The sequence below is a fragment of the Apteryx rowi genome, unplaced genomic scaffold (genome assembly GCF_003343035.1).
Source record: "Apteryx rowi isolate R43461 unplaced genomic scaffold, aptRow1 scaffold_22, whole genome shotgun sequence".
Lineage (NCBI taxonomy): Eukaryota > Metazoa > Chordata > Aves > Apterygiformes > Apterygidae > Apteryx > Apteryx rowi.
Window position 1 is genome coordinate 1,683,906 of NW_020448530.1, and position 25,000 is coordinate 1,708,905.

Below are 25,000 nucleotides of genomic sequence, written 5' to 3' on the forward strand. Positions count from 1 at the left end.
GTGCTCCCCAGGAGTCTGACAAGAAGCAATTGTGTCAAGTTGGCAGCAAGGGAGACTCAAGTAAGATATTAGGAAAGAACTTTCTGACATTAAGCAGAGATAAGCCCTGAAAGCATTTCCTACAGAGGTTGTGGAACCTCTGTCACAGGAGGTTTTTCAAAATATCTGAGGCAAACATATGTCAGGAGTAGTTAGCATGAAGCTGATCCTGGCTGGGCGAGGAGCTGGACTAGGTGACCTCCTGAGAGCTCTCCCAACCCTATTTTCAATTATTCTGTTCTTCCTTTCTTAAGAAGTGTGGAGCACTGCGTAATTGCTTGTCACAACCCATTTATAAAAAGCAATTGTCTCACAAAACTCCAGTAGGATACCTTGAAACAACATATTAGAGGCAAACACTGAATCTTACCTCATTCCTTTACATGCCTGTCTTGACACCACAGACTTCGTTGTCCACTCCTGTTTTTCCTCTGGCTGTCACAGGTTAGCTCCAATATTTTTAAGAGCACACTCTGAAACCCTGTTAAAAAAATAAGTCCCAATGAATAATTAAACACAAAACTCCAGATGTATTTAGAAACATAAAACATGGGTAACTAATGCTATAGCTGATGGTAAGACATCGGGAAGGGAAGGCAGATGGGCTGGTATTTATCCTCCAGTTGCATACTGCACTCTAAGATGAGCAAGCAAGCAAATGAATTCAGCAATTTGATTTGGATGAGCGAACAAACATCTCTGGAAAGAATACACATATACTGGTCAGAGATACTCCCCTTTCTGCAAGCTTAACTCTATTCCATCAGGAACCAGGTAGCTAAGCATTTTTGTGGATCTGAACCCAAAATCAAACATCAACTCAAATGTTAGCCTGAAGAGTCTTGGCTTGGCTTGGCTTGGCTGGCCACATCAGGGCCCATCTAAGGAGGACTCTAGGTCTTGTTCGCCCACAGTTGTCATCATAAAGACATTGTCTGAGCATGCTTTACCTAAGAGCAAACAAATCCACCCCATAGCATGACATTTCATGCATTTTGAGCACTTGGTAAAAGGTCATAAAACCACAACAGATAATACTTAGAATGTTTTTCATTCATAAAAATGTCCCTCTGTTTTTGAGGTTGTGATCTTTTAAGAAACTTGCACAGTCTGAAGTCTTTCCTATTATAGGTCCACATCTTTTTTTTCAAAACATCACCTCCCTCATTTCTCAGGAACTCAGCTGACAATTCAAAAAGTTTATTTTTAAGTCAATAAATTGCTGTACAATGTTTACTAAAAACATTTGAGATGTCCATGCTGTTGTTTGGTCTGACTGTCTGAATTATGTTTGTTGTTTTTTTTTTTTTAAAGGGTTTTGCTGCTTCAAATCTCCATTTAGATTTCTTGTGATTGTTTGAACACATGATGCATCCTTCAGACACTGTACTCTCATTTACAGGCTTTTGAAGATCAAAGAGGCATTTCTAGCCTTTGAAGCTCACCGCTTTAAAATCTACCTTTCAAATTACTGGAAGTTTTTTCAAAATCCTCATTTCCTATGATATCTTTATAAGCTTTCCTCCCTGACCCACACAAGCCTAATGCCTACCTTGATTTTGCCACTGCAGCGGGGTCTGTGGGCAATGTGGTGTCTCTCAGTCACAGAAATCATCCTGCTGGAATCCTGTAATACAAAAGCAGAGAAGAGGGAAGAGTTACGAAAGGGTGTAACACACACAGTCCTTCAGCACCATTCTTATAGGCAGTTTGGCTCCAAAACCTCAGCCAGAAGAGAACTTGAAATGGTGCCACAAAGGTTCCTGGAAGAGATAATTCTCATTTCAGGAAGACAGAGATAAGCAAGATGGAAGGGTAGTTTTCCACACTGATTTTCTGCTCCATATTAAGTCCAAATTGAAATCTCTTCTGAAATTCAGTTTCAGACTTGTTGCAGGATAATTGATCCTTTGGTGCATTTTGACTCTAATGCAACACATCAAATAGGGAATCTTTCCCGGCCTGTGTGGGATTTTGCATGGTGACATGGGCTCACATTTACACAGTCCATAACTTTAGGAAGTAGCCTGTGAAGCCATATGTGTTGTCACTGTTTTAAGTGAATTGCTATTTAAACAATAAAAACCATAACATCAAATTAACGATGGGAATATTTAAAACTAACAAAAGAATATGTTCTGATCATAACTCATTAACTTGAGAGTGAAAGGTGCTATTATACAATAATCCTAATTACATGTAATAGTTTCCTTCTCCTTGGGATGGGAAATCTCAATTCACTGGAAATTCAAAGCAATTTAACAATATGCCTGACAGCAGGAACAAGAGAAGAGCCACGTCTATTTAGACGATAGAAAGCAGCGCTTGCTTTACAACAGTGTTTTGTGACTGACTGAACAACTGGGAAAACTCTGCAGGGCTGCTTTTTTAAGGAAAAGACAGATATACATAAATTCATTTGGGCATGACAAACCGATTGTGAATGCAACAGCAACACAATTATCGGCCTTCAAAAGACAATATGGAAGACGTGTTTCTTTATTCATACAATTCCATTAAAAATAAATAAATAAGCAAAGTGAAAAAGGCACGTGTGCCTCAGTATTATCCCACTGAGAAACACTTCTAGAGAGACCTTCTGCAAGGGCAGGAATCCCTCAGGCTCAGCTGCAAAAGACACAGCCCAGCGCTGCCGGGAAAAGCTCTTCCTCAGAATAATTAGACAACAAAACGAACTGTGAAAGCTCTGGGAGCCTGAGTCTCCTTTCCTCATCCTTCATAGTAAATAAAGGGTAAGTGATTACCTTAGTATAAAAACAACCTTCCCCTCTACATCAGAGAATGGAAAAGGGAATTACAGAAACCTCTGAATTCTTACAGATCTCGCAGCACAGTACTGTGGCAATGTGAGCCTGGAGGATAACGAGAGAGTAATTACGCTCCGCACAGTTTCTCTTTGTGTACCTTTGCTTTAAGGATGCCGTACGAATTGCTCTCCTCTCAGTTCCCAGAGCAAATTACCTCCCGCACCCTGTGAGCCATTTCATCAGACAGTTTTGGGATACCCTGGAACAAAATGACTCAACACCGAGGTCCACTAGGAACTCAGAGATGTGTTACCTGGGACGCGTACAAGTGTGCGTGCCTATTGCAAAAAAAAAGCCAAAAAGTTTTCAGGATTCACACACAAACACAGAACAGTTTTAAAAAAAAATGCGCAAAGAAATGCTTTGCTGTTTCTTCCCAATCAGGATCAAGGGAAAGGGCTCTTCACCTCTCCACTGATACATCAAAAATCCCTGCTTTTCCCTGGTCTCTTTTTAACCCTGTGCTTCACCCACCTCCCTATCTTTCTCTGAACCAAGGAGAACCAGCTGGCGTTTCCTCCAAGACCACAAAAATGATACCAAGCACAGTAAGCAGATTCACAGACCATTATGGCACCACATTTCGCAACGCTTTTTGCTCTAGTTCCTCCCTTGAAATTAAAGCCTCATGTGTCAGTGTCATGCTGTAACAGCCAAGAAGCCCTCTCCTCCTCTGGCCCAGTTTCTTCTGCTCCGAGCTGACTCCATGGCTTGCTGCCATCAAGGACACAGCTTCTTCCAGCAATAGATCTGAATGCTGGAAGGGATGGCTGCTTGTCCTTTAGTATCCCCAGTGCTAGTCAGCAGAGTGAATTTGACCCATAATGCAGGAAGCTCTTCACACAGCTTTTTCTTTGAATATGGCACAGTTAAAGACTTCCTCTATTTCCTGCAGCCCTCATTCCCTGCGACTTTGAGAACATGTTTGGAAAATACAGTTGCCTAGGTATTCTATTAGATACAACATGGAAAACTCTTGCGTTTTGGGATGGGAGCTGAACTGCCCACTAGCAATAATCTCTCCCTGGGGAGTGCAGTGGAAGCTTGCACAACTATCTTAGATATTTGGCAAGAGATCTAACTTTTGGAAGGCAAATGTTAGATGAGATGAGAATAAAGGGATGTTTTTAGAGCAGACTTAGCCTAAGTGCCCACCTGAGTGCTGTTCCCACTCTTATCCTCCCCTCTTTGGCACAAAACACCTTGTACCCAGTCCTGCCGTGCCTTCAGCCCCTCCTATCTGACCTACCAGGGGTGAAATGGGGTCCCAGATCCTGGTGGAACATGAGTTGGAAACCAGGGTTGGCAAAAACTTCTGTCCTAGACAACTCTCAAGAATTAAAAGAAAATGTGTGTTCCATGAAGGACAAAATGTTGACACCTGGAAAGTGCTAACCAACTGAAAGCACCCAAAAATCAGACTAGTCATTCACAGTACTTCCTCTCCATGTTTTTGAAAAGTTTCCATGAGATAACAACCTTTAATTTCTTTTTCTTTCCACAAGGCATTCAGCAATTTCAAAATATCAATTTTGAAATGTCAGTGTCTTTTGAACAGACCAATCAGCAAAGCTAAGCCTTTCTTGCCAGTCCTTTCAATTTCAAATAATTGGCATGTCCTGATGAAACAATATTTAGGTTAAAAAAAACCATTTCTGACCAGTCCTGATAACCTTGCAGTGCACACTGCTGTGGGGATGTAAGCTACATCACTCACGCACAAGTGCTTCCTCAGTTCCTTCCCACATCTTCCCAAATGACACACATCAAATGGTTGTCTGCGTCCTTCCAGCCAGTAGGGAAAGCTAGCAGATGACCTTGGGTCCCTTGCACACAATAAAATAACCAGGCTAGTTATGTTTCATTTTACTCCTTGGAATATTGAAAATAGAAAAAAATGATGCTCAAGATTGTGGCTTGGAGAGGACAAGCGAAACTTCTTTAATGGTGGTCTAGAGTGTTTTTTTGAACAATATAGACACTGGTAGATATTAGTCTAGGATATTTTGGCTGTCTCGTATTTGGAAAACAATAATTTCTTTAAAAGTATTACCTTCAAAAACAAGCATTCTGGTTCAGTCTTCTGCATGCTCCATGTCACCCTTCCCCAGACATCTCTGGCAACTTTTGCTTTCCAGCTGAGAGCATGTGACTGAGCATGTTTCTGCTTTGGAGGCAGAGAGATCCTTCGTGGCTGCTGAAAAAATTCAAAGCAGATCCAGATACTAATTCAGGTTCTCGGAAGAGTGTATTATTTCCATTTGCAACTAATTGTCAGGTTAGAGATTCATGTTGGAAACTGATTCAAAAATCATATGAGAGGCACAGATGTACATCTTCAGCAAGCCTATTCACATAGCAGAAGCACTGTCCCAACTCCAGGCTATTGACAGAAAGGAGCTGACATCCTGAAATTGTTCTCACAAACATTAGTGGTGCAAAATAATACCTTAATCTGAGTGGCAATAGACTCGTACGCCTTTAGGGCATCTCGCAGGAGCGGGATAGAGGGTCTATTCGCAGCTCACTGCTCTACCATGCACGTGCAGAATAGATGTGAAGGCTGGGCTCTCCACACTCCCATCTTAAGACCGTGTGCAAGTGTGTGTTTATCTTCAAGCATAAAGATTTTTAAAATGCTTTCACAGGCTTGCACTGGGAGGTAGATGGCAGGATTAATAGCTGTTCTTCAAAGCTATAAACTACATGGTATGTTTTCTCAGACTTTGAGCCGTGAGTTACTGCTGTAATTAAATCCAGAAGGACAGACCATAATAACATTCTGACTTGATTTCCACTGGCAGAACATTGATTAAGAGAGCTACATAATAAATGAGAGGCATTTCAGAATCACAGTGTTGATGTTATCTGTAATTTTTTTATAATTAGAAAAGCCTAAAGAAAATTGTATATTATAATTACATGCATTATTAATCCTACTCTGTTATAATAGGAATTCTTCTATGATTACAGGTTGCAGCAAGCTTTTTGTAATTTTTTTTAAGAGGTCCAGTGATTTGGTTTACAAAAGACCTTGTAAACAACAGATAAATCCAACCATATTATTTCAAACTAATGCAAAACCAAAGAAAGTTCAAGTTGATGGCTCAAAAATCCAAAGAGGAACAAATAGTTTAGGGGTAGTCATTTTCCCATTTAAAGCCCGTGGTGTAATGAAAAGAACATTCAAAAAGATATCTTTTAGGCAGTCCTTCACACAAAACTCTTAAATAATTGAACATGGAAGGAAGGAAGCAGGATATTTAATGATTAAAAAGCAATAATTTATAGTTCATTCAGCTCCTTTTGAGTAAAGTAACCTGAGCACAGGGTTTTGTTCTTGAATAAAATTCTGTTCTACTATCCCATAAGACTATTTAGTGTACAACATGCTTTTTCAACTCTCTTTGCTATAAACAGGAAGGGAACTAGCAGAAGATGCACAGAGGTTCTTAGTTTATTTACCAAGAAAAGTTACTACAGTATAGATAGAGTCTTATATTTCCAGAGAAAGCAGCAATGCTCCAAAGTAAGGATGGTAAAGAAAACCTCTCAGTCATATTAATAACCAGGTACTTTAACAAGTAGTCCCACTGATGTCAGAGGGATTTATTCCTCATATGAGTAACTGGTCAGCAATGTGAATAAAGGGTTCATCATTTGGACCACAGGTTGTTTTTTTCAGGCTTTATTTATTACTATCCTAAATCATTTTGCTTTGATGTAACAGATAAGGCCCAGGCACCTTTATTCTTTTTGAAATTCTCCATGCCAACATTTTTAAGAGGTATCTGAGGGTCCGTATTTGGAGACATCATAAAGCTTTGTAACACAAAAATTAACTATAGATGAATATCTTAATAGTTGCACTTTTCATCAACTGTTTTATATCCAAAATTTAATTATAGGTACAAAATCAACAGGACAAATGGTAAAATTGCACTGAAAGCCCTTTAAACGCTTGAGGCTTACCACAGCATCTCCCTTTCCAAGGCTTCGCGCATTCACAGCGGACAGCAGGCAGATCTCATACTGTACTTGAGTAGAATCGTGTGATGCACATCTGGATGGACCTCACTATCTCTGCTACTGCCTGCTTCACATTTTCACTAATTTGATGGACAAAATTGGGACTGAACCCCAAGACAAACCTAGTATTTAAACAGGCACATTTTGCAGCACTTTGAACCTATCTGAAATAATGCTCACTAGCTGACCATTCTCACCACCTCCAAAACTAATACCCCAAAAGAAACAAGAAAACTTCTAACAAATAGCCAAGTCAAAGCAAAGCAGCTTCACCACCCTCATAAAGACAGGGATACCAGAAGCCGCTTCTAATTAACCACAGACCTATTCTGAAACACCAGCTATGCGAACGTGTAGCTGCCAGAGCACAGAAGTGGGAAAGTACAAACACAAACCTGTAGTTCTCTCATTTGTGACCCGATATTGAACATCAATAATCACCCAACCTCACTGAGAAGAGCAACCCTGCAGAAGGGATCACAAGGTCGGTTCTTCCCAGAACTGAAAACGATGTGCCAAGACCACCAACATCACAGGACCACCCAAAGCCAGCCTTTGCCAGCCAGAACCAAACAAGCTCCCATTTGGCTCATAGAAATAAGGCTACATTAATGCCTGGTAAAGACTATTCAGAGAATTGTTAAAAGGAGGTTCTGAACATGTTCCAGTCAGTGAATGTTGATTCTGGCAGGCACAGACTGAGTCGTGCTTGGTCCCATACTGAGCCTCTGCACTGCAGTCTGGGGCTTGCTCCAGATGGTTACAGATGATTCTGAATGGGGACCAGCTGGTTAATGTTTTCTTGCCTTGGTTACATGCAGATAAAGCCATTTGCGTCATGGTTACTTTTGACGAAAAGTGGTTTTGTTTAATTCACTTTAAGCTCACTAAGGGGCGTTTTTTAGCTGGAGACAAAGGGGTTATTCTGGCAGGTTATAGAAATGTTTTGCAGGTTTGCCAGTGATTTAAATCCTTGATCCAATCTCAACTTAACTCTCTTGAGAGAGATGTAAATGCCCCAAGTGGTACTGTCACATTAAATGCATTGGTTGTCTTGTTCACTTACTAGCTGAATTTTGCCATAATACTCACTAACTGGCAACCCACTTTGATTTCAGGACTTCTGGAGAAACTCCAACCTAGAAGAGTATTAGTCACCATCTGAGTTTTGTCTTCATCAGCTTTTCATGGTATTTTATGATGTTTGCCTTGAAGAACAGATTCATCTAGCCCTAATTCTTGCAGGCAAGAGAGTTGCTTCTTTAATTTTTGTTATTATTGATAATTAGAACAGATGAAGAAACGATATGAAGGAGAAATCTTCTTGTTCCCCAACTGCCCAGAATTTTATCAGAACAGACTTTTGCCCAGCTGAAATAACACTGTTTAGACTGGAATGTGGCATTGTATCTGATCTTACCTGGGAAGTTTCGATTCCAGATCTCATCCCCGGAATATTTTAAACTTCTATTTTTATAATGAAGTGAGCTCATGTGGGACCCAGGAGATGCAGACTTTTGATTTCTTCCTTTGTGTGTGGGAGAATTTCCTTCAGTCTTACCTGTCAGATCCCACTGTATCAAACCTCCCCTTAAATAGGATTCCTTCCATCCAAGAATTTTGATGCACAGCTGTTCTTCTTTATTGGATTAACTGGATGAACCCATGTCACCTGACCAGATTTAGACACCTACTGCTGACCAATCACTTAAGATTTTCTTAATAGCCAACCACTCATCCACAAACAAATCAGACATCTCATGCCCTAGAGTGCCTATTACTGCCCATTGGCTATGAAGCCAAGACACACAACATCAGGAGATGACAGTGTAGATGTTTACTTTTGGTCAGATTCACCCATGGTGAATCTAGACTTGCATATTTGAACATCAAAACTTATAAAAACAGACTTCTTGTGAGCACAGGGAATAGGAGCCACAACAACATACAGTTCATTTCAACAAGAACTGGTTTCTTTGGAAGCGCTATCACTGACAACAGTATAAAAATAACAACCGATTATTTCGCCTGTGCTGGAAAATGTGCTTTGCCGGTACTCCAACACAGAACTGCAGTATAGATCGTGTACATAATTGTGTACATTTTCTTTTCCTACTAACTCTGCCATAAAAGAGCCTCTGATCGAAAAAGTAAATATGACTGCGTGTGCCAACACCCACACAAAATGAGTGAATCTACCAGTAGCAGCACTGCCCCTTTATGAAAATCCCTACCACTTACTGCTCTGGGAATATGTCTGATGGGGTGTTTCAAGATCATCTTGTATAGTGCACAGGCAATTACTGCTGGAACCAGAACTCATTTTACACAAAGCTGTATTTATCCTTACTTCGAAACGGCACCGCTTCAAATTATCCAAGTGACTCTATAGAGACTATGTGCAGGCAGTTAACTCATTAACATTGCAGTCTCCAGATGGGCAAAGACAGATCACATGAATTTATGTGTTTAATGAATAGCCAAATACTGCAAATACTTTAAAACTTTGCCTAAATATTTTCTAACATAGCCAAGAGGTCATTCTGATCTATTTTAGTGCACAGCTTACAAAACCTACATTACCTAGCAATCCATTGCGCTGCATTTTCTTTAAAAGCACTGTGATACTTGCTGAGTATAGTTGGCCTCACTACTTGCCAAATTATGGCAAAAGCTGACATCTCCCAACATGGAAGAAACTTCGTTTCATGTGTTTAAACTTTAAATGTTGCTAATAACCATGGTTGATCCACATCTGGCTATACGTCAGATGTTCAAAGCTGTATCAGGTCTGACAGATTGAGATGTGACACTATGTTCCTACTTAAGGGACTGTAGGGCTCCCTATAAGAAAAGCCCAGAAAGTCTTCGCTTTTGAAGTACCCCAAATCCTAATACGAAGTTAAGCATGAGGCAGCAATGTGCCCTTGTGGCCAAGAAGGCCAATGGTATCCTGGGCTGCATCAGGAAGAGTGTTGCCAGCAGGTCGAGGGAGGTGATTCTCCCCCTCTMCTCAGCCCTGSTGAGGCCACATCTGGAGTACTGCGTCCAGTTCTGGGCTCCCCAGTACAAGAGGGATGTGGCACTACTGGAGCAAGTCCAGCGAAGGGCTACAAAGATGATTAGGGGACTGGAGCATCTCTCTCATGAGGAAAGGCTGAGAGAGCTGGGCCTGTTTAGCTTGGAGAAGAGAAGGCTGAGAGGAGATCTTATCAACGTGTACAAGTATCTGAAGGGAGGGTGTCGAGAGGATGGGACCAGACTCTTTTCAGTGGTGCCCAGCGACAGGACGTGAGGCAACGGGCACAAACTGAAACACAGACACTTCCATCTGAACATGAGGAAAAACTTTTTCACTGTGAGGGTGACAGAGCACTGGAACAGGTTGCCCCGAGAGGTGGTGGAGTCTCCTTCTCTGGAGATATTCAAAACCTGTCTGGACGCAATCCTGTGCAACGTGCTCTAGTGACCCTGCTTGAGCAGGAGGTTTGGACTAGATGATCTCCAGAGGTCCCTTCCAACCTCAACCATTCTGTGATTCTGTGATTCTAAGAAAAAGGTGAGTGTAGAATTTAACTGAATCCTGTCATATGAATTTGCTTTAAAATAATGGAAAAAAAGATTTATTAAGGAAAAAGAACAAAATCAGAATAGGAATGTCCAAACAGGGAGCACTTACAAATGCTAGAGTTTTCATTACCTTGGAGGGCCAGAATGTGGTACAAACCTACTATCCAGACAGCTTCCCAATTTCTGCATCAAATTCCTATACCAATAAAAAATTAACATGCAGAAAGGAACTGTGCATGTATACAGATTGTTCTATCATACAAAGCCACCACTAATCAAGCTTTATTCTCAGATGATGCCCTATTGACCTCATTAAGCCTTTTTTCAAAGAAAGTTGTATAGAGTTTGGCCTATGCTATTTGCTATAGTTCCATATGTTGCTTCAATATAGGTACAAGTGGTAAACATACAAATGAGAAAAAACAGGGCAGAGCTTTTTAATAGAACATAGCAGGATTCACTGCTCAGAAATTGAAGACAAGTCAAATCAAAATAATTATCATCATTATAAACATGTCTTCGAACAGCTGGAACAAGCTTCCCAGTCATGTGGTAAATTCTGCCTCCTCCAGAGCTCTAATGAAGACGGATATTGGTCAGAAATCAAACAGAAGTTATGGACAAAGGATTCACCGGGTGAGGGTCGATGGCCAGGGTTATGATTTTTATAACTTGATGATTATGTTTTGGACCTAAAATCCATTACTCTAAATCTTTTCAAGTGTCATGATTTTGATTAATTCATCCCTCTCCTCTCTTTATGGCACTTTTAAGCAATTCACAGGGCTCTTGTGTGATCCTTTTATCACTCCTAAGAGAAGTCTGTTGTTTCAAGGAGAGAAATGTGTGAGGTAATTTACTTGTGTGTTATTAAAGCCTCTCTGCTTGTAGATGGATGCATGCTCATATGTTGCCATGTTAACAGGAGTTATATGAAACATGGTCTCATCACTCATTAGAAGCTCATGGAATAAAGAGATTACTTCAGCTACACAATACTGATTTTTTGTGATCACTGTACATCCCATCTGCATTGCTTTCTGACTCAAACGATTCTATTGCGAATATGAAGATCAGGCAGAAAGAAAAGGGGAACTAGTGCTTTGTTTAACTTTCAGCCTGATGCCAACACTCATATTCCAAGACAGAATAATCAGGGACCCAAAGTAAATTAATTCTCTATTCAAACATTCCTATCAGAAATTATGTGTGGCAGAGTTCCCTGAAAATCATCAGCATATGGAGAATTTCTTCGGAGATTTACAGCTCCCCAGGCTCTCACAGATAAAGACAACATATTTAGAGAAGAGAATAGCAAGCAAGAGAGCTAGAGTGACTAAGAGCATAGATGGCATAATGTTGCCTTAATGGAAATAATACTACCCGAATCATAAAGATGGCATCTTTGATCAGCCAGAGCCAAGCCCTGTGATAACGGGGTCTGACAACTCTCTTCCCACTGCTCATCTTGAGTATTTAATTGCACATAAGTGAGTAGCAATATACCAATTGAGCTATGCGAATCAGTAACCTCTTGGAAAGGAGATAATGACACAGTCACGAGAATTTCTCCCAGTAAGTCACTTACATCTCTAGATTTGCCCAGAGAGTCATCAAACAATAACCTTGGAAGGAATCGAAAGATTTCAGCTAATCTATGCCCTTAATTGAAGGCGGTATCAGTTTATGTCATTCCTGACAGATGTTTGTCCAATCTGTTTCTAAAGACTCTACAGTCATGGGAACTTTACCACCTCTCCAAGAAATCTATTCCAGCACTTTATTGTGCTTACCCTTCATGAGTTTTTCCTAATGCCCAGTCTAAATTTCCCTTATGGTAATTTATGAACATCACAGTTTGTCCTAACCATCAAGAAAACAGAAAACCTCCTCTTCCTCTTTGAAATTGCTTTTTGTGTACTTGAAGTCTGTTGTTAGGCCCTGCTTAAGCTTTTTTTTCTTCCCTTACATAACCCCAGGTCTTTTAATTTTTACTCATGGATCAGAGGTTGAAAAAAAAAAGGGGGGGGGTAAGAAACATCTACAACCTTTATCGAAAGAGGACAATGAACTCTTCTGTTCTTCTACAGCTATCTCAAAAGTTCATTGATCAAAACTGGACACAGTATTCCCATGCTGAGTAGAGCAGAGAGCACTCCTGTCTGAACCTGATAGGGGGATGTTTGTCTTTCTCACAGCAGCATGCCATTGCCTACTTGCAATTAATTTTGGGGTCTGTTATAACATGGAGATACTTTTCTGGAGAACTGCTATCTAGTCAGTTGTTTCCCAGCATATTTGTGCTTCTGCCTAAGAGTACTTAGCACCTGCCCTTTGCTGAGTTTAATCCTATTTTTTCAGACATTTCTTCAATTTAGCACACTAACTTAATCCCCTCCTCCAACATGCTTGCAATCCTTCACAGCTTTATGCCCACTGCAAAGTTACTAAGCAAACTTTCTATTGCATGGTCTGTGTCACTAATGAAAACACTGAACAGAAGCAGACTCCAGGGGAATCCTATCTGATACTTCTTCCTATTCTGACAACGAGCTACTGATAGCTACTCTTTTTATGATAACCAGACCAGCTTCACATCCATCTTACAGAAACTTCATTCAATTTATATATTTCTAAGCTTGCTTATGCAAATATCCTGCCATGTTGAAAGCCTAAAATCAAGATATATGACATTTGTTCCTCCCCAACGTAATCCACAACGGTTTTGTTTTGCAGTAAAGAAAATTTAAATAGTTCGACACAACTTATTTTTGACAAACCTGTGTTGGTTGCTATACATCTTCCCATATTTTTGTAAATGTCACAGATAATTTGTTTTGCTGGATTTTTTTCCCCTCAAAACTGTTGTTAATCTGACTGGACTATAATTCCCAAGATACTCAGGAACAAAAAAAAATTTTTTCTCCTTCTCCAATATTCTTCAAGGTTATTGTAATTATCTGCAGACAGCTTTCATTCTCCATTGAGTAGCAGGCCAATCCCCCCTTTGATCTTCCTCATTCTATTAATGGTTCTTACAGAATAATTTCTGGTTATCTTCGAGGTCTCATTTTGTGCCTTGGCCTTTCTGGTTCCATCCCTGAATGCTTGGGCTGTTCTTTTAGATTTATTCTTAGAAATCTGACCGCTTTATTTTTTTTTTCCTGTGTTTTTCTGTCTGGCGTTCAGGTTACAAAAAAGCCCTTCATGATTTACCCAGTTTGGCACCTACTGAATTTCCTATTCTTGCATTCGCACAGTTTGTATTGTGCCCTTCGCATTCTTTGACGAACTGACAACTTTATCTTATTTTCTCTTGGACTTACCTCTTGGGAGATCTTACCTATTGATTTTTTGAGTTTATTGACATCTGTCTCGGAAAAGCATGTCCCTGGCTTTTATTTTGATCTCTCCCACCTTCCCCTTCTGATACAGATATCCTGAAGCACTTTTTTAAAGCTTTTAGAAATCATCCATAATTATAACAGTCCCCCATCATTTGAATCACAGTAAAGTTGCATACACACAGAGGAATAAAATGTAGAGCTTTAGCTGGCCAAGTAAGAAGCAGCAGTACTTAGTAGTGAAAATTTTAAGGGAAATGGTAAAAGGACCCACGAGCATGTGCCAGTGCAGTCTCAAAGTGACCCACAGCCTCAGAGGGGCTTGGAGTTTGTTTCCCAAAGGCAGTGAGAAATTTTCTGCACCTTGATTCAGGGAGCTGTGTTCTCTCAGGCCTGAAGTTCTGTTCCTCTGATTATGCTCAGAAAACAAAGCAATAATCTCAACGGATGGCGCAGCATCTTGCACAATGCAAGAGCATTTCAACGCGCTCTCGGTAGCCTGTTTTCAAGGACAGCTTTCAGTTTCTCTGTGGACAAAGCACAGGATTTTAACCTTGAACTTCTTAACATTCACTCACCAGTAAAGCACTTCTCTGCACCCCACCACAGAAAGGGAGCTCATCAGTATCTCCTCTGAAGTACAATTCAGAAGTAGCCACAAGAGTTTTTAAGTACTGCTTAAGAGACAGCTTCCCCTTATGGGCCATTTAACCCCAATTGAGATAACTTCAGAACACAAAGCATGGTTATCTGTCCAAATCAGCCTTTGACTCCCAAGCATTTATCTACCACCCAGAAGTAGATATTGGAATAACTGTGCTTTTGGAATGGCATCCCCCAGTGCTTAAAATAATCAAACATTATCTCTCACTATAGAAATCAGCAGGGACACAAGCACCTCTGTTGCACCATACAAGTCTTCTCTTCCTCGACCTGCTGCCGCTTGCTCTGTGGAGGGAATGTGATAGAGGTTCATCGTCTCTGCAAAGGAGTGGGACATGCAATCCTCATTGAGATTTCATACTTGGAAAGACAAAGGCCAGATGCACAACCAAGAAAGTGCAGCCCTCTAGTTGTTCTGTGCATCCTCCCCATCGTGGGATTGACCCTGTTTGGTTCCCTACCGCTGACTCTCCTGATGGCTGATGAAAGAAAACTGAGATTCGCCTTAGGCTGTCAGGGAAAGGGCCTGCCCTTTGGAGGAACTGGGCATGATGTGCGACAAACGATGCCCAAAGAGATCATACCTGCCAGCAGAGCTCACTGCAGCACGCATCGCACTCAAGGACCGCACTGCCCATGAGGATGGATACTTCTATGGGTGCCCTCATCACCACAGAGATGAAGGCCTGTTTTGGGCCTTTCTCTCATAACACATGATGCTTATGACATTCGAGGAAGAGGGAAAAATAGAGGGAAAGGGGTGTTTCAGCTGCCTATAAAATAATAAAAATAATCAAGTTGGAAAGAACTGAATTATGCTAGCCTTTCACCTCAGTATGCCTAAAAAATAGAGAGAGAAAAGATACATATTTTTTGGCTTTTTCATGTAGTTAGACATTTACTCATTGGCCTGTGGAAGTACAGGCAACATCTGCCCTTTTGGCTGGACAGGCTAGCCCCAAAACACTGTAGGCACAGCAATGGCCAGTTATTTCTGGGCAGGAGTCCAGGGGCTGAGCTCAGTCCCCAGACTTCTGCACAGTTTGGGAGCAGCCTCTGTAGGAAACTGCATGCTTTTTTTTTTTCCTCTCTCCTTTTGGGATGATTATCAGCAAGAAACGCTCTCAAAACACATCTCTCTCAATATCTGAAGAGGCAGCAGAATATCCTCAATGGAAAGTCCCCACATCTGAAAGATCCAGCACCTGGAAGCCAGCCAGGGCTTGCTGACGTGCAGACCAGATTGCGAGATGCATCTTTGCAGCCAAGAATTTTTCGTGCTGGACCAAAGAAATGTAGGAGTCTGTTTCCAAGCAGCAGCTAGCAGAGGAAAGTGCACGGGGTGAAACAAGTCAGGGCAGTCCACAGTGGGCAAACATAATCTCATTTTGCATCTCTAGTCCACATCTGCTGTGCGGTCCGGCAGTTTTGCTGTACCTGTGTATGTTGTCCCAGGAAGGAGATGATAGGAAATGGTAAATGTTAAGAGTGCAACAAAACTCAGCCCTTCCAGGGAGAGCCGTCTCCACTAACCATGGGAGAAAATGAAGGAAAGGACTGGGTTATGTATACAGCTGGAGCTGGACTCACATCCCCTGTCTCTGTCCCCGAGCTCAGCACCTACACGCTGAATGGTCTTTCCTTGAACAAAATCCAGCCAGGGAAGATGGTGACTCCTTTCACTCAGTCATCTAGTTAAAGTACTCATTTGAGACATGGATATAAAACCCTAATTAACCTGATATAGCTAAGGCCCCCCATCTTCCAGAGACTGGAATATTTGTCTGTGGGGCTTTGTCAATCTCTGGTTAAATCCCTGAAAAATAACTTAAGCAGAAACTACTTGTGAGCAACTTTCCCTGTATCACCCCCTTTTTTCACATGTCTGTCAACAGCACAATGCTGTACAATACAGGGGAATTAGGGCTTGCAGGCATCTGTTGCAGAGAGCATGTTGAATAACTGCCTATTTGCAGTATTTACATTCATCACAGCCTGCTGCAGACAAGGCAGGATTGGTGCACGGACTTGGCTGAGTGATCAGCGCTCCACGAAAACATCAAACTTGTTCTCCTTGGTACTGATCCCTCCCAAGAGCAGCTCTTGCTCCAGCCAGGGAAGAAGCCCACCGAAAAATTAATGGGGAGATTTAAATATCTGATTAGAAGATAGGTAGATGAAGGGAGGACAATAGAAAAAGCAGACTGCACATTTTAGAAGGAAAAATTTCTGGTTTTGCCACCTAGTAGGCCTAACTTTCTCTGCAGTATTGTTGCAAAGACAGATCCAAATGTCTTTCCATTTCAGAGGAGATCAGATTCGGGTCTGCATTTTGCTGCCGTTTGCTATTTTTATGAGAGGTCAAAACAGCTCTGAACTTTCTGACAGTCCATACTGGCCTCTGCTGYTCAGGCTTTACTTTAGTATTTTTTGTTCCTTACTTTTGCCACACTGTATGGTTAATACCAGGGGAAATTAGGTTTCCTTTGCTTTCCTTAAGAGTGTCTCCCACCGTTCACAGGGCCAGAGCAGATGCAGGTTTTCACTAGTAATTAAACCAGTTCCATCACTGCTTTAGTGGAACAAATTGCTTGAGCAGATTTGCAGGTACCACTTTGTATGCCTGCAGGCTTGAATCAGCCACCACACTGACTGCGTTCTGCCCAGAAAACTTTTCATCCATTCAAGCTGATTAGTTTTTTTTCCCCTTCTTTGCTGAGAAAAGAAAGGGCGATAAAAAAATAGTACTCTGAAATAAATTAACGCTACAGTAATGATCTAAAATAATATTAAAGGCAGACTCTCTAACACACAAGGGCATGAGAATTCAGTGCTCAGAGTGACACTCTGTTCCCAGTGGGCCTCTGAACTGGGTAGGCTTTAATCAATGACACATGCCATTTGTGCAAAAGACAGCCCAAAGGCACACTGGGCTGAATTAGAGAGACAATTTCAATCCTACCCTAATTTTCCTGCTTTTATGAGTTTAAATCTGATCTTTAATGTTATTTGAAAACAATTTTTGTGGTTTAATTAGATATAGTGACAATAAGTCAATAGCTAGTCTAACATTTTCTGGTCTCAAGCCTGGAAACAGTGAAGCACTGAGTCAATGGAAGAGCGAGGAGTCTGTCTACGCGTCTTGAAAGCTCTTCGAGCCTGCAGTTTAGCATAGTCGGCTGTGTTTACAAATCGCCTAAACGTTGCTATACTTGCTAATATTTTCAGATACTACCTTCTAAAGCTTGAAATAACACATATATGTTTTTGTTCTAAAATCACATCTAACAGTCGGTGGCTTGATAGTTTAAATCTTCTCTCCTATTTGTCAAGTCTGCATTAATTTGCAGGGGAGGCATGATTCAATCTGTACCTTATTGATAAAACCAACTAATGGCTGGAATTTACATAGAAATAATACAGGCATCAAAAGCTATCCAGGAGTTTGAAGCATCAGAAATAATCACAGTGCATTGAATAAGATCATATGAATAATTCAAGAGCTTCAGAATCACAGTTTTGGATTCCTGTAAGATCACTGTTCTTTTTTTCTAGAATTGTAAGCTAAAAAATAAAATCACATCAAGGTTTCTGCCTTGTACATTTGTTTAGCTCATTTACAAAATATATTGCTCCCACCTCAGTATCTCCCCATGACTGATAAAGGTAAATTTAGGTGTGTCAGACCAAAACCAGCACTTTTTTTAAAATAAAGTTTTCTAAAATATTTACTAACCACAACAAAGCAGCAAAACTTTTCATGAAAAATAAAAAAAATGGGTATCACGAAAACCTCTTTTCTATTTAATTTTTGACAATTCATTCTAAATACTTTTGTCCTGCTGTACCATTAACGCGGGACAAGGGCAGAGCACGGGGCTTGCCCAGGGCACCCTCTGGCTAGTATAAATGCCAGCTTTCAAACGATCCCGGCAATCCCTTCCTGAATGCAGCATGTGTGGGAGCTGTGCCAAAATACTTATTGCACCAATTGTATTCAGGGTTCAGCAACGCCCCTGAGGTCCCTGTCATGTTCCCAAGCTGCCTCTCAGTTGCGTCCTCCCCAGCGGCCCCGGAGCTGAATGCCTCGCAGCATTGTTCTCACACCTGTATTTCCTCGCGGCTCTAGCAACTATCTTTATCGGTATTTCAGAGCCTGTTTCTCAGCCTTTCCATTAAATTCCCTGTTGCCCTTCCCTTGGTGTTTCTGCACCCATTTTCTCAGTACTCGGCACACTGCTTTATTTGTTGCATCTGGAGCGATGTGGGGAAAGGGTGGCCCAAAGAGCAAGAACGAGCTCCGTGCTGCCCTCGGAGAGGGGGAGAGGGCAGGCCAGGGTTTCAGCCCCATCGCTAAATGTATTTATTAGAACAGATGCAGCAGGATCTTGTTTGAATAGACAATAGACAGGAAGTTAACAGTTAAGGCTGAAACTCTAGTCCTTCATTCCTGTGATTAAAAGGAAACAGATATCGCACTGAAAGAGAAAGACAATTTCAGCTTTCATGTAGCTATGTCCTTCAAATGGTGCTTCGCATCAGACATGCAACATTATTTCTGTGCACAATTTAGCCGTTAATTTCCTTCATTTAAAGTGAAAAGCATTCACAGAAGACTATAAAACATTCTGTATCCCCAAACAGACAGATCACAATGGCTCATCCTGAATATGCCATTCTGTCCCTCCATACAGATATTAAACGGCTGAGATAAATCGTGGCTTGGGGGTTTACAGAGGCATCATGTCAGCTATAGCAATGGATTGCAAACTTCCTCCTTTCGACAGCAAACACCCAATTACTGAAATCACCTTCCTTCATGCTTAGAACAATGAAGGAGGGTTTGGCATCCATAATTTTTCATTTCTCAGTAGATGGAGGCTGATATGGTAATGCATGTTGCAACCGAACGCACTGATATCTGAAGTCATTCATAAACAAAATGCCACATTAAACAACCAGTGGGGGTGTTACAGTGTGAGAGCAAGGAGCCTGCTCTATCTCTGCATCCCTGCGCGCTGTGGGCGTGCGTGCGGAGGCATGCAAACACTCCGGATGTGTCTGAGCCATGAGCAAATACAGCGTTTGTGATAAAACCACATTCTTCAACATACCATGTACAATAACCTCGTCTGACATATTAGCTGACCCTGCTTGGAGCAGGAGGTTGGACTAGAGACTTCCTGAGGCCCTTTCCAACCTGAACTACCCTGTAAAATGGCTTATGGGAATGGCTTATACCAGGCAGCTGAAATCATCTGGGTCTTTAATGTTTGTTCTCTCCATAGATCAAGTAAATAGAGAGTTCAGAAAAGGCAATTATACTGAGCAATAACAATTAAAAATGCTAATTACTAAATGAAAAATTAAGAGTTCATTAGGAAATACGGGGTGCCAAAAAGCTCTACGAGTCTTTGGTGTTTCCTTTGGCTACATACAATAGCGGGGGTCTTTGAGCTGCGACCCTTGCAAACACACTTCTTCCAGGTCAACAGAAAGGCAATACATGCCTAAAAATCCAGAGAGACATCTGCCATCCTGAGCCTCTTGCCAGAGACAAAGCTCACCAGCTCCTTGACCCCTTGTCTTTCAGGGGAGCGTGTTGGAGGACCCATTTCTTTACTTCCCTATGAGCTTTTTAACCCAGACACCTTAGGCTAAGCAGCGACACTCTGCTTTCTACCAGCCCTGTTTGGCCAGCTCTCCTCAGACGCTGCTTTGCACCTTCTCTCTGAAGCCCAGCCCAGCCCAGCCCAGCCCAGCCCCTCTGGTGTTGTCACTACCTTGTCTATGCTGTTGGCTTTCCGAGTGGTTGGCCCTAGTTGATTATTTGCTCCCAGCTGAAGAAGACGGGTCCTTTACTAACCTTACCTTGGGTCTGATCTTTCTGAATCGCTTGGGAGATATGATGTAAAGGCAAAAAACTGGAAAAAAAAATAACTTGATGCTATTTAGCTGAGACATGGCCCATGGGACACCACACCTGAAGTACCATGTCCAGTCTGGGCCTCGCCGGTGCAAGAAAGACATTCACAAACTGGAGCAAGTCCAGGCCACCAGGATGGTTAGGGGGCTGGAGCACACAACGGACAAAGAGAGACTGAAAGAACTGAGTTTGTCCAGCATGGAGAAGAGAAGGCAAAGAGGAGATCTTATTGCTGCCTGCCATGGGAAAGCTGTCTTCCTAATGGAAAAATGAATGGAAGATGGAGCCAGGCTTTTCTCAGAGCTGTACAGTGACAGGGCAAGAGGCAATGGACATAAAGTTGTAAAACACAAAATTCTGCTTAGATATAAAGGGAGAAAATTCTTCACTATGAAGGCATAACAGGAAGGTGTAACTGACAGGGGGCCTAAAGAAGCTGTGAAATCTTCTTCTTTGTAAGTATTCAAAATTTGACCGGACAAGGTCTTGAGCAACCTGATCTGACTTCGAGGTTGACCGGACTTTAAGCAGGAGGTCAGACTAGATGTCTGCCATAGGTCCCTTCCAACATAAGTAATTCAATTAATTCAATCCTCTACCTGCCCAAGAGCTCCAAAAACAGGAGAAGTCTCCTAACTGAACAGTAATAAGCTCTTCCTTGCTGGGTGATATTATGCTTTTTAATTCAAGCTAAAAAAATGGGTTTTTTAGAAACTTGCTAGCAATAAGAAGAGGAGAGATTTAGCTGGAAACAATAATTAAACATGAATGATTAAAAAAAGATTGATCCCACTTGAAAGCATTTAAATATGCCAGCTGCTAAATTACAACATTGGCACAGACCTGGATGCATGTGCCCATTTTAAACAGCACTAGATGAGATCTGTGCGGATACCAGACTGCCCGTGTTGGCCCTGATCCTGTGAGTAGACTAGTCTGTTCGAACTCTCAGTGTCCAGAAGAACATTAGAACGAAATCCCTATGACTTCAGTGGGACTCCAGGATGAGACACATATGAGGATGTGTCAGTATGGCCTGGACAATGGGATGATGATTAAAATGGCCTGGTGAAGTTAGATAGGTCTGTGTTTTTAAAATTTCTGCTTGGTAAAAGCCACCCAAAACTTCTAAAGAGGAAATTAAGAAACACTTCACCATTCCCATGGCGAACACAGAGTAAGGGGCAACTGGAACAGTCTGGTCAGTATGTGGGTAAAATTCAAACTCACAGTTGTCACCCTCTGTATATCAGGCACTTGCATATGTCTGAAGCACATTACGACACAACTCCAGCAGCAGCCAAGCTTACTCTCCCAGTAGCTCCCCTATCCCATTTTTCACTGCACAACAAAAGTCTCCATTTTACCTTCTGATTAAATGTTAAGGCACAGCAGTGGACCCTTCACAGGCACACATTTCCCAAGAACGAACATAGGATAAAACTGCAGATAGGAACGATGCATTCGAATACATGCATTAGCATGTATGCGTCAGTGAATAGGGACTGCACACAGAGGCCAATTTGATCCCTTACTCCACCTCTTCCATTTGCAGTCAGAATCATTCCAGTATGAACAAAAACATCAGAAACTGCACAGGGCCTCATACAATGGGGCTCCACTTCCAATTAGGGATCAAGGCATGCATTGTTTAATAAATAAGAACATAGCATGAGATTTCCATACACCCGTGCTGCCAGCTGGAAACAAAGAAATGACTGGCATGTACGAACTGTTCTCGGGAATCCATCTCAGGTCCCTTTCATGATGATTTCTCTCACAGGCGTATATCAGGCTGCATGTCATGTGCATCTTCTGCTTTTGTTAGTCATTTCATTTGTAGGCAAGGGATCACGTCTCTTGCTCCCTTAATTATGGAAAAGTTGTCTGTGCACAATTTAAACAAGCCCCCATTCTGCTCTTTATCAATATTGAACATGCTTCCTGTCTCTTAAATGTTCCAGCTTGCAGCCACACAACATTTGTTCATAGCTGCAGGCTATGTCAGCAAGACTTTGATAGAGCAACAAAAGAGTTCCTCGTTCAAACAAACAGTACTAGTGAAATGGCCAGAGCGTTGYAAATGCTGTCAGGATTGCAGCAGACTAGCGCAGCACAAGCTCACGGCTGGGAATGGCATTTCTGAATACCTATGATGAACACAATTACAACACACRCATCTCCCCCAGGAGGTGTTACTGGTGCTCCCACGTAACCTGGCCTTTCAGCTGTGCAATCAGAGTGAGCATTCAGGCTCGTATTATGGCATTTCTGAGAGGCTGGGGTCCTACTCTGCTAAATGTCGTACGGGTATATGGGGAAGGAAATCCTCCACTGCAATGGAGGGACACACACACCATGTACCTTGAAGGCCTTGAAAGTCCTTCTCACTCTCCACAGGGAGCTCAAGCTGTGATCTTAGGCATCTAAACTGGAGGTGCAATGCTCACTGATGTAAATACCCCCAGGAATTCATAGTCCTCCATTAGGACAGGTGAAGTGAGGTGAGGAAACCACAGCAAAGGAAGGAAGCAGTACTCCAGTGTGTTTGCCAGAGGTTCCTTCTGATCTTCACTGGGCACCACCCAGTAGCAGTCAGCAAGAGGAAACCAGGAGGGAACCAAGCTAGCTGATTACTGCCTGGCAACAAGATGATATCTAGGGGYACTTTTTGTTCACAGGTGATGTTCCTCTGAAAGGCTGTAGCTGGGCAGCAGGGAAGAAGGTTGCCAGTTCATCTTGTCCTTGCAGCTCTCATGCAGGCTATGTGGAAAACATAGTTTTCTAGCTTTAGAGATTTGGTGGGTGCTCAGTGGGAGGCTGGGGTGCAGACAATCCCACCCCAAAGCTTAGGCAGGTTCAGGTCACTGTCCCACAGAGGTGAGACAAGGCGAAGCCCAGGAGAAGAGAGGCTGACCAGGGTCTGCCATTTCAACAGGGTAAGACAGTGGCTGGCAGCATTGTAAGTGAAAGAGAAGATTGCAAATGGACGGGGTTATGGCCCAGAGACCCTGACATGCTACCTACCTTTCTACCTCRCTGTACAACATGCATTATCTGGACTCYTAAACTAGGTAGCTACAGTTGAAGATATCTCAGTAACCACAGAGGAACCAAAAACTTCATTGAGTCCATCTTCAGTGACAAAGGTATAAAGTTTATGTTAAGTTTTTCTATTTTACTTTTATCCAAGAACATTCAAAAACATGAATTATGCACCTGCGCTATTACCCACACACAGAAACATCGTAGTCCATGAGCAAATTCATCACAGAGGCAAAATCAGGCCTTTACTGATTGCCAAATGCCAGGTAACTTAAATGAATCAGTTTTGCTATACAGGATTAATGACATTGAATCTATCACAGCATAAGTGAGGGCTTAACTTTCATTTGCATAATGATTAAAGTAAACCTGCAAATCATATTTTATGCAGGTAATAATTATCTGCYGCTTTTATGAGATAGCTTTAGTGCCAGTTTTTCAAGTGATTGGTGATTTTGGATGCCGCTTTTGAGCTGTCCAGCCTGACCTGATCTTGAAAAGGCTTCAAAAGGTCAGCACCTTCTGAAACTGAAACTTCTGTAAAGGTATCCTGCTGTGCATACAGAAAATCACTACTTGCTTTTTCAAACTCTAGTCCTTGCTGCTCAGTCTTATGACCATATATGAGCAAGAATTAAGGAAGCAGATCTGTAGGCCACAAAAATGCTAGCAGGGTGTGACTGTTTTACTGCAGGAACAATACTAGGGTGTATAACTCAATATACAGAAGAAAAATGACACTAACCAAGACATTCCAAACAAATGTCACATCCCTGACAAGTGCTGGCACTTGGATTTTAACTTACATCATCGGGACTTGCTGCCAGGTAAACTCCAAATGTTACAGACTGAACATTAATCAGAGGAAAGGTCCATCCAGAGCCCAGTATCCTGTGACTTGCACAGGGAAGGAGAGGATGCAACTCTTGGCCTAACTCCCAAGCTTCTGGCAACCAGTAGTTTAGGAACGGCTTAAGCAGGAAACTGCATCTGGACCCCTGTTTTGTTTAATTGCCACGATGGACTGACCTTCTCACGATTTGTCAAAGCCCTTTCTGAATCCACCTAGGCTTTTGTAACAGCCTCTGCCAAGAAGGTCAGTGACCATGGTTATATACTGTGTAAGAAAGTACTTCAGCACGATTGTTTTGTTGCTACTAGTTCTTGCTTTGTGTGAAACAGCAATGAATCAAGATCCTCACGCTCTGCTGAGCAAACCCTAGCCCCTGGAGAACGCCTACTCCAAAGGCCTTTTTTATTCCATATCTGTTACCATCCTTTGCATCTTTTCCAGTTCTACTTTATGCTTTTGAGACAGTGTGGCCAGATCTGCAGGAAGTATTTAAGCTGAAAGCACAACACGGATTTATAGAATAGCAAAAAGAGGGTTATATTACCTTCACTGGAGGTGTTCAGATGCATTTGCAGATAGCTTCATACCAAGCACTTGAGGCCAGAGACAAATCTGCAGATGTGAAAGCTACAGATTAACGTGGACTGGCAGAAATTAGCATTCCAGTTCTCCCTTGCACCTGGAAGCATAGTGCCCAGGTCCA

General features: G+C 41.9%; 1 long non-coding RNA gene across 2 annotated transcripts; it reads right to left on the reverse strand.

Moving 5' to 3' along the window:
• Positions 1-415: 415 nt before the first annotated feature.
• LOC112965558 lies at positions 416-25,000 on the reverse strand. 2 transcript variants are annotated; one of them, XR_003253337.1, is made up of 3 exons: positions 24,842-25,000; positions 1,592-1,666; positions 416-520 (listed from the first exon to the last, which is right to left on the reverse strand). It is a non-coding gene; the product is annotated as an uncharacterized LOC112965558 (long non-coding RNA). The 2 variants fall into 2 exon arrangements; XR_003253336.1 differs by lacking the exon at positions 24,842-25,000 and adding an exon at positions 4,921-5,018.